The 8,220-nt window shown below is 46.2% G+C and overlaps 1 protein-coding gene across 1 annotated transcript in view; it reads left to right on the top strand.

Annotated features, from left to right (window-relative positions):
• Positions 1-8,108: 8,108 nt before the first annotated feature.
• Positions 8,109-8,220, top strand: part of TNK1 (tyrosine kinase non receptor 1) — a 32,689-nt gene continuing 32,577 nt past the window's right edge. Inside the window, exon 1 of the mRNA XM_028703543.2 lies at positions 8,109-8,217. The gene's annotated coding sequence lies outside the window, so the exon portion shown is untranslated. The remainder of the gene's footprint in view (positions 8,218-8,220) is intronic.

Below are 8,220 nucleotides of genomic sequence, written 5' to 3'. Positions count from 1 at the left end.
CCTTGCTAGCACATGGCGGGTGGAAAGGGGGGGTGCCACTGAGATGCTTTGCCGTCAATGCGTTACATAACAGGCCCCAATTAATTAGGGTTGCCTCCGCCAATTAAATGCTCAATTTACCAATTTGAAAACCCCTGGGGTTTTTTCCCCTGCACTTTCTCAGATGCAAACCAGTGTGGTTTTCTGGGTTCCTGTCGCATCTAGCCAAACCCTCCTCTTCTTCCTCCTCCTCCTCCTCCTCCTCCTCCTCCTCCTCCTCCTCCTCCTCTTCTTCTTCTTCTTCTTCTTCTTCTTCTTCTTCTTCTTCTGCGATCCCTTGTAGCCGAGTAAGATTGTCTTCCATAAACACGGTTTTAACAGTGAGTCCGTAAGTGACTGTGGAGGCCAATTCTGGATCCACATGTCCTTCCACAGTGGGGACATTGGTCCCTGGGGAGGAGTTGATCACGGTGTCGATTTGTTAGGAGCTCATCCTACACTTGAGTAGGACCCTGGTAGAGACACATGCCCAACTGGCATGTTCTCTCCCTCCTGGCCGATCGTTCGGGAGCTTCAAAAGCTTTCTTCAGCCCGAACATCACAGCGACCGATGCCAACAAACATCAACACACTTAGGGATCCGCAGAGTCTTCGCAGTTCGCGTGATAGCAGTGGCGTAGCGTGGGGGGTGCAGGGGGGGCCGGCCGCACCGGGCGCAACATCTGGGGTTAGGGCAAATCCACGGGTTAGGGGGCGCAAATCCACAGGTTAGGGTGCGCAAATTACTTGCCTTGCCCCGGGTGCTGACAACCCACGCTACGCCACTGCGTGACAGACCTCAGAAACTCAGCATTTTGGCTAAGCTACATTTTTTTATGGGACACGGGTGGTGCTGTGGGTTAAACCACAGAGCCTAGGACTTGCTGATCAGAAGGTCGGTGGTTCGAATCCCCACAATGATGGGGTGAGCTCCTGTTGCTCGGTCCCTGCTCCTGCCAACCTAGCAGTTCGAAAGCACATCAAAGTGCAAGTAGATCAATAGGCACCGCTCTGGCGGGAAGGTAAACGGCGTTTCCGTGTGCTGCTCTGGTTCGCCAGAAGCGGCTTAGTCCTGCTGGCCACATGACCCGGAAGCTGTACGCCGGCTCCATCGGCCAGTAAAGCAAGATGAGCACCGCAACCCCAGAGTCAGCCACGACCGGACCTAATGGTCAGGGGTCCCTTTACCTTTACCTTTACTATATTTACATAGAAACACACACGGAGCACTGCAACATGGCTCCCCCTCTCTCTCTAGCATCAGACAGCAAAGAGGAAAAGAACAAAGGACAATAGCCCCACTTCACGGAACACAGGAACACAAACATCTTGTCTCCGTCACTTCCCAATCTGTGGAGTAAAAACATATGTGAAAGACAACAATCCCATGACTGCGATCACGGAGCAGGAATACTAACAGCCTTCCTCTTAGCGCATTTCTCCCTTGCGTCCTGAGTTCGAGTGTCTTCAAAGCCCATGACACCTTTGGTAAAGGCTCCAACTGGAGTGCTTGCAGGTCAGTGTTTCCCAATTGCCGGCGTTTATACTACATTTTTAAAGATTTGCCTTGAGAGAGTCTTTAAACCTCTTTTGTCGACCACCAGCATTACGCTTTCCATTTTTAAATTTGGAATAGAGTAGTTGCTTTGGAAGACGATCATCAGGCATCCACACAGCATGACCAGTCCAGCGAAGTTGATGTTGAAGAATCATTGCAAAACAATAATTACCATGTGGTTAGGGTAGATCAACGTGTCCGTGCCCACTTATCCCCAGTGTAAATATGACATATCGGCAAAAGTCAGAATCTGAAAGATAACTATAGCATGTACACAAAAATCAATTTCAGATTTGAAATCAGCATTAAAAGAACATATAAGAACAGTTGGAAAATCTCATGCAAAAGAAAATGAATTTTTTTTTTGTTCCTCAGTTTCGTCTGAAGCTCAGTATCAAAAAAACGAAGATCGTGGCCACTGGTCCCATCACCTCCTGGCAAATAGAAGGGGAAGAAATGGAGGCAGTGAGAGATTTTACCTTCTTGGGCTCCATGATTGCTGCAGATGGTGACAGCAGTCACGAAATTAAAAGACGCCTGCTTCTTGGGAGAAAAGCAATGGCAAACCTAGACAGCATCTTAAAAAACAGAGACATCACCTTGCCAACAAAGGTCCGTATAGTTAAAGCTATACGGACACAACTAAACGACTAAACAACAACAACAAATACTGTGTATCCCAAGGGAATACATTTTTTTTGCATACCTCCAACTGTACATAGATATACATGTTATTTTCAATGCCATACATGTCATGTTCAGTGCTATATAAGTCACTTACATTTATACTCATATTGTACTACTTTGGCTATGTGTTGAATAAAATATTGAATTCTTGCATTGGGAAAAACAAAGATTGTGGTGAAAAGTGAAAAACATGAACTGCAAAAAAACCCCTAGAGCTTACAGAACAAAACCAACTTCAGATATGAAATCAGCACGTCGAAATTAGGTTGGAACAACTGCAGGTGTCAATGCAACAAAATTTTTGTTCCCCAGTCTAAGAGTCTTGCCCCCTTCAGGGTCATAGCACTGTAGATATGAATTTCTGGCAGATGGCTGCCTGACCTCTCTTTAAAAACCTCCACCAGGTGTCTGGAGTAGCCAAAAACAAGCTTGCTCCCATCTTCCCTGTGTTAACTGACAACCCTTTGGATATTTGAAGGTGGAATGGAGGAAACAGCAAGCTTGTTGTTTTTTCCTGCTCTGGAGGGCAGGACTCGAACCCGTGGCTTCAAGTTACAGGGACGGAGGTTCCGACTGAACATCGATTTATGATTCTATAACTCTTCCAATTAAGATTTCTCTTCTTGTTTCAAAAATTAATCAGGAGGCGGTGGTGGGGTGTTCAAAAGCCTCCCGTGGACACGAAGGGGGGGGGGGACGCAGGTGACTCCTTTTAATTAAGAAGGGCTCTATTTTTAATCTGCAATCAAAGCCTTTTTATTAGCTCATCACACTGATTAAGCAACAGGGAAGCTTTGAGGTTGTCGCTGCCACGCTTGGGGATGTTTGGATTATTTTTAAATGCTTTTGAAACACAGAATCTTTATATCTTATTATGATTTATGTGGAAATTGCTCAGTTTGCTTGTGTGTCTTTTTATGTTTTATTTATTGTTTACGGCAACTTTTCTAATAAAGTTTTATTTCATGTCGTAACTTTTTCATGGTTCGAACTATGGAAAGGACAAATAAAATTATGCATGCATGTATTTTATTTATGGCTGATATTTCACCTTTTTTTCCTCCAAGGAGCTGAAAGTGGCGGGTTCAGTTCTCCCTTCTCCCCCTCCTCATTTAATCTCCCCCCCCCCACAACAACCCTGTGAGGTAGGCTGGCTTGAGAGGCAGGGAATGGCCCAAGCTCACCTGATTTATTATTTGTGTTTCATAAAATTTATACACTCCCGGATTGCAAAAACAACCCCGTCGTTTAGTCGTGTCCGCCTCTTCGTGGCCCCCTGGACCAGAGCACGCCAGGCCCTCCTGTCTTCCACTGCCTCCCACAGTTTGGTCAAACTCATGTTTGTAGCTTTGAGAACACTGTCCCACCATCTCGTCCTCTGCCGTCCCCTTCTCCTTGCGCCCTCCATCTTTCCCAACATCAGGGTCTTTTCCAGGGAGTCTTCTCTCCTCATGAGGTGGCCAAAGTACTGGAGCCTCAGCTTCAGGATCTGTCCTTCCAATGAGCACTCAGGGTTGATTTCCTTCAGAATGGAGAGGTTTGATCTTCTTGCAGTCCATGGGACTCTCAAGAGTCTCCTCCAGCACCAGAATTCAAAAGCATCCATTCTTCGGCGATCAGCCTTCTTGATGGTCCAGCTCTCATTTCCATACATCACTACTGGAAAACCATAGCTTTAACTATACGGACCTTTGTTGGCAAGGTGATGTCTCTGCTTTTTAAGATGCTGTCTAGGTTTGCCATCGCCTTTCTCCCAAGAAGCAGGCGTCTTTTAATTTCGTGGCTGCTGTCACCATCTGCAGTGATCATGGAGCCCAAGAAAGTAAAATCTTGCTGCCTCCATTTCTTCCCCTTTTATTTGTCAGGAGGTGATGGGACCAGTGGCCATGATCTTCGTTTTTTTGATGTTGAGCTTTAGACCATATTTCGTGCTCTCCTCTTTCACCCTCAATAAAAGGTTCTTTAATTCCTCCTCACTTTCTGCCATCAAGGTTGTGTCATCTGCATAACTGAGGTTGTTGATATTTCTTCTGGCAATCTTAATTCCAGCCCAGCCTTTCGCATGATGAATAAGTTAAATAAGCAGGGAGACAGTATACAGCCTTGCCGTACTCCTTTCCCAATTTTGAACCAATCAGTTGTTCCATATCCAGTTCTAACTGTAGCTTCTTGTCCCACATAGAGATTTCTCAGGAGACAGATGAGGTGATCAGGCACTCCCATTTCTTTAAGAACTTGCCATAGTTTGCTGTGGTCAACACAGTCAAAGGCTTTTGCATAGTCAATGAAGCAGAAGTAGATGTCTTTCTGGAACTCTCTAGCTTTCTCCATAATCCAGCGCATGTTTGCAGTTTGGTCTCTGGTTCCTCTGCCTCTTCTAAATCCAGCTTGCACTTCTGGGAGTTCTCGGTCCACATACTGCTTGAGCCTTCCTTGTAGAATTTTAAGCATTACCTTGCTAGCATGTGAAATGAGTGCAATTGTGCGGTAGTTGGAGCATTCTTTGGCACTGCGCTTCTTTGGGATTGGGATGTAGACTGATCTTCTCCAATCCTCTGGCCACTGCTGAGTTTTCCAAACTTGAGTGTAGCACCTTAACAGCATCATCGTTTAAAATTTTAAATAGTTCAGCTGGAATACCATCGCTTCCACTGGCCTTGTTATTTGCAGTGCTTTCTAAGGCCCATTTGACTTCACTCTCCAGGATGTCTGGCTCAAGGTCAGCAACCACGCTACCTGGGGTATACGAGACATCCATATCTTTCTGGTATAATTCCTCTGTGTATTCTTGCCACCTCTTCTTGATGTCTTCTGCTTCTGTTAGGTCCTTACCATCTTTTGCAAATCTCCACCCAGCCGTGGGCCTGGAGCCCCCTTTTAAATGTGGACCCCCTGGGTTTCTCGCCCTCCCATCAATGCCACCGCTGTCTGCCTCCAGAAAACCCTGTTTTTTGCAAGGATCTCAGTCATCTGCCTCATTACTCACCTTTTACGGCTTCCCAGCTGTTTTCGGAGGTGACTAACATAAAGCTCTGGAGGAAATAGACATATCCCAGTGTGGGCAGCTGGGTCTCCTGTTTAAGAACCTTTTTTAAAAAAGTAAATAAAATAAATCCTTTGTCAATGTAAAGACAATCCCTTGGAAGGGAAAGCTCTGCAGATTTTTGCTCCGCATTGTGTTTTGCATAATATATTCTGCTATTCCACCGCCCAACATCTCCTGTCCTTCCAGAGGTTATGCAGAGGCTGAACATTCTCTCTCTCTCTCTCTCTCTCTCTCCAATTCAAATCTCATTTATTCGCCCTTCTGTGACTTGGGAGATCTCAACTGCTTTCTTAGCGTATCTGTTCAACTAGCCCCTTGGTCCTTAAAAAAAAAAAAAGAATAATGGAATTGTAGATGGAAGGGACCATGAGATCATCCAGTCCAACCCCCTGGAATGCAGGAATCTTTTCCCCTACGTGCATCTCGAACCCAAGACCCCGAGATTAAGAGTCTCATGCTCTCCTTTATATTTATTTCTCTGGAAGCTGAATGCTATACTTTACCTGGTGTAAACAAAACCCTGGCCTTTAACTTATTTTTCTTTTAAAAAAATGATTTAAATACAGTCAGTGCTTTTTTTTCTAGGGGTACGCACACCCCGAAACATTTTGTGAATCTTTGTACTTTTGTCCATTTACTGTATTTATTTTCCACAATTTGAACTACAAAATGGTGATTTTCTTGAGTCAAAATGAGACCTAAACATTTTTTTTAAAAGGAAAAAAAAAAGCACTGAGTGTAAAGGGAGAAAATCTGTTTACATTCTTAGATTGCAATTATATTTGCTTAATTTCTGAAATACAGAAATTCAGTGCTTTCTGGACTGGCAGCCCATGGGGTCATGAAGTGTCGGACACGACTAAATAACAACAACAGCCCTGCTTCATAATCCCAGGAGACTAGTCACGTTGGCCTGACCTCTGTCTCTCGGGTGGTAATGTTTTGGCGGTAGACTGCGGAACTGCCTGCCACAGGAGGCAGTCACGGCCACCAGCCTGAATGGTACAAAAAGAGGTTCATGAAGGGGAGAGGGCTATCGGTGGCCGTTAGCCATGCTGGCCGTGCTCTACTTCCAACGCCAGTTGTTGGAAACCACAGGAGGGGAGAGTGTAAGTCTTGAGTTCAAATCCGACTTGCAAGTTTCCCAGCTGGTCGGCCCCTGTGAGCTCAGGACGCTGGACCTGACGGGCCACCGGCCTGATCCTGCTGTGCTCATCGGATATTCTCAAGCTCTTTGGTGATCACCCGTAGCCGAGTAAGATTGTCTTCCATAAACATGGTTTTACCAATGAGTCTGTAAGTGACTGTGGAGGCCAATTCTGGATCCACACGTCCTTCCACAGTGGGGACATAGGTTCCAGGGTGGGAGTCCATCACGGTGTGGATTTGCCAAGCGTGCCTTCCTCTTAGCGCATTTCTCCCTTGCGTCCTGAGTTCGAGTGTCTTCAAAGCCCATGACACCTTTGGTCAAGGCTGTTCTCCAACTGGAGCACTCGCAGGCCAGTGTTTCCCAATTGTCGGTGTTTATACTACATTTTTAAAGATTTGCCTTGAGAGAGTCTTTCAACCTCTTTTGTTGACCACCAGCATTACGCTTTCCATTTTTAAGTTCGGAATAGAGTAGTTGCTTTGGAAGACGATCATCAGGCATCCGCACAACATGACCAGTCCAGCAAAGTTGATGTTGAAGAATCATTGCTCCAACACTGGTGATCTTTGCTTCTTCCAGTACACTGATATTAGTTCACCTGTCTTCCCAAGTGATGTGTAAAATTTTTGGAGACTCTGTTGATGGAATCTTTCAAGGAGTTGGAGATGGCGTTTATAAGACCTACATTGGCTCCCAGGACGTTTCCGAGCACAATTCAAAGTGTTGGTGCTGACCTTGAAAGCCCTAAATGGCCTAAAAGGCCCAGTAGACCTGAAGGAGCGTCTCCACCCCCATCGTTCTATCCAGACGCTGAGGTCCAGCTCTGAGGGCCTTCTGGCGGTTCCCTCCCTGCGAGAAGCCAAGTTACAGGGAACCAGGCAGAGGGCCTTCTCGGTAGTGGCCCCTGCCCTGTGGAACGCCCTCCCACCAGATGTCAAAGAGAAAAATAACTACCAAACTTTTAGAAGACATCTGAAGGCGGGCCTGTTTAGGGAAGCTTTTAATGTTTGATATGTTACCGTATTTTAATATTTTTTTGGAAGCCGCCCAGAGTGGCTGGGGAAACCCAGCCAGATGGGCGGGGTATAAATAATAAATAATGAATTATTATTAGTATTATTAACCTGAAACTGTTCTTAACCTGAGGTACCACTTTAGCTAATGGGGCCTCCTGCTGCTGCTGCGCGATTCCTGTTCTCATCCTGAAGCAAAGTTCTTAACCCGAGGTACTATTTCTGGGTTAGCGGAGTCTGTAACCTGAAGCGTCTGTAACCCGAGGTACCACTGTACAATAGCTTTGTAAACGAGCATTTTGGTTTCCCTGCGAATGTCCCGGTCCTCAAACACTCTGTGCATCAATAAGGAGAAAGTTGCACTCGCAGAGCTCAGGTGATGCTGGATTTCGGCATCTGTGTCGGCCCTTGTGGAAAGATAACTGCCCAGGTAGGAGAAGTGATTGACATTTTCTCTGCGCTTCCGTCGGGAGAAAGGCCTTTTTGCTGAGCCTGTAATCTCACCCAGGGCCTGCCCACTCCAGGGCGGAGGCTCCACCTGTTTCTGTCTGCCTCCTGCTTCACACCTGTCCCGCCCCAGGTGAGCTCCCTCCGCCCAAGGGAGGAGCTTCCGACACCCAGGAGACTTGGGACTGCCAGGAGGAGGAGAAGGCAGAAAGAAAGAAAGAAAGAAAGAAAGAACGGACGGAAGAAAGTAAGAAAGATACGGAGAGGGGAGGAAATCGCCACAGGTTCCTCCATCCAGGTG

The sequence above is a fragment of the Podarcis muralis genome, chromosome 13 (assembly GCF_964188315.1).
Source record: "Podarcis muralis chromosome 13, rPodMur119.hap1.1, whole genome shotgun sequence".
NCBI lineage: Eukaryota > Metazoa > Chordata > Lepidosauria > Squamata > Lacertidae > Podarcis > Podarcis muralis.
This window is presented reverse-complemented; position numbering and strand designations above follow the sequence as displayed.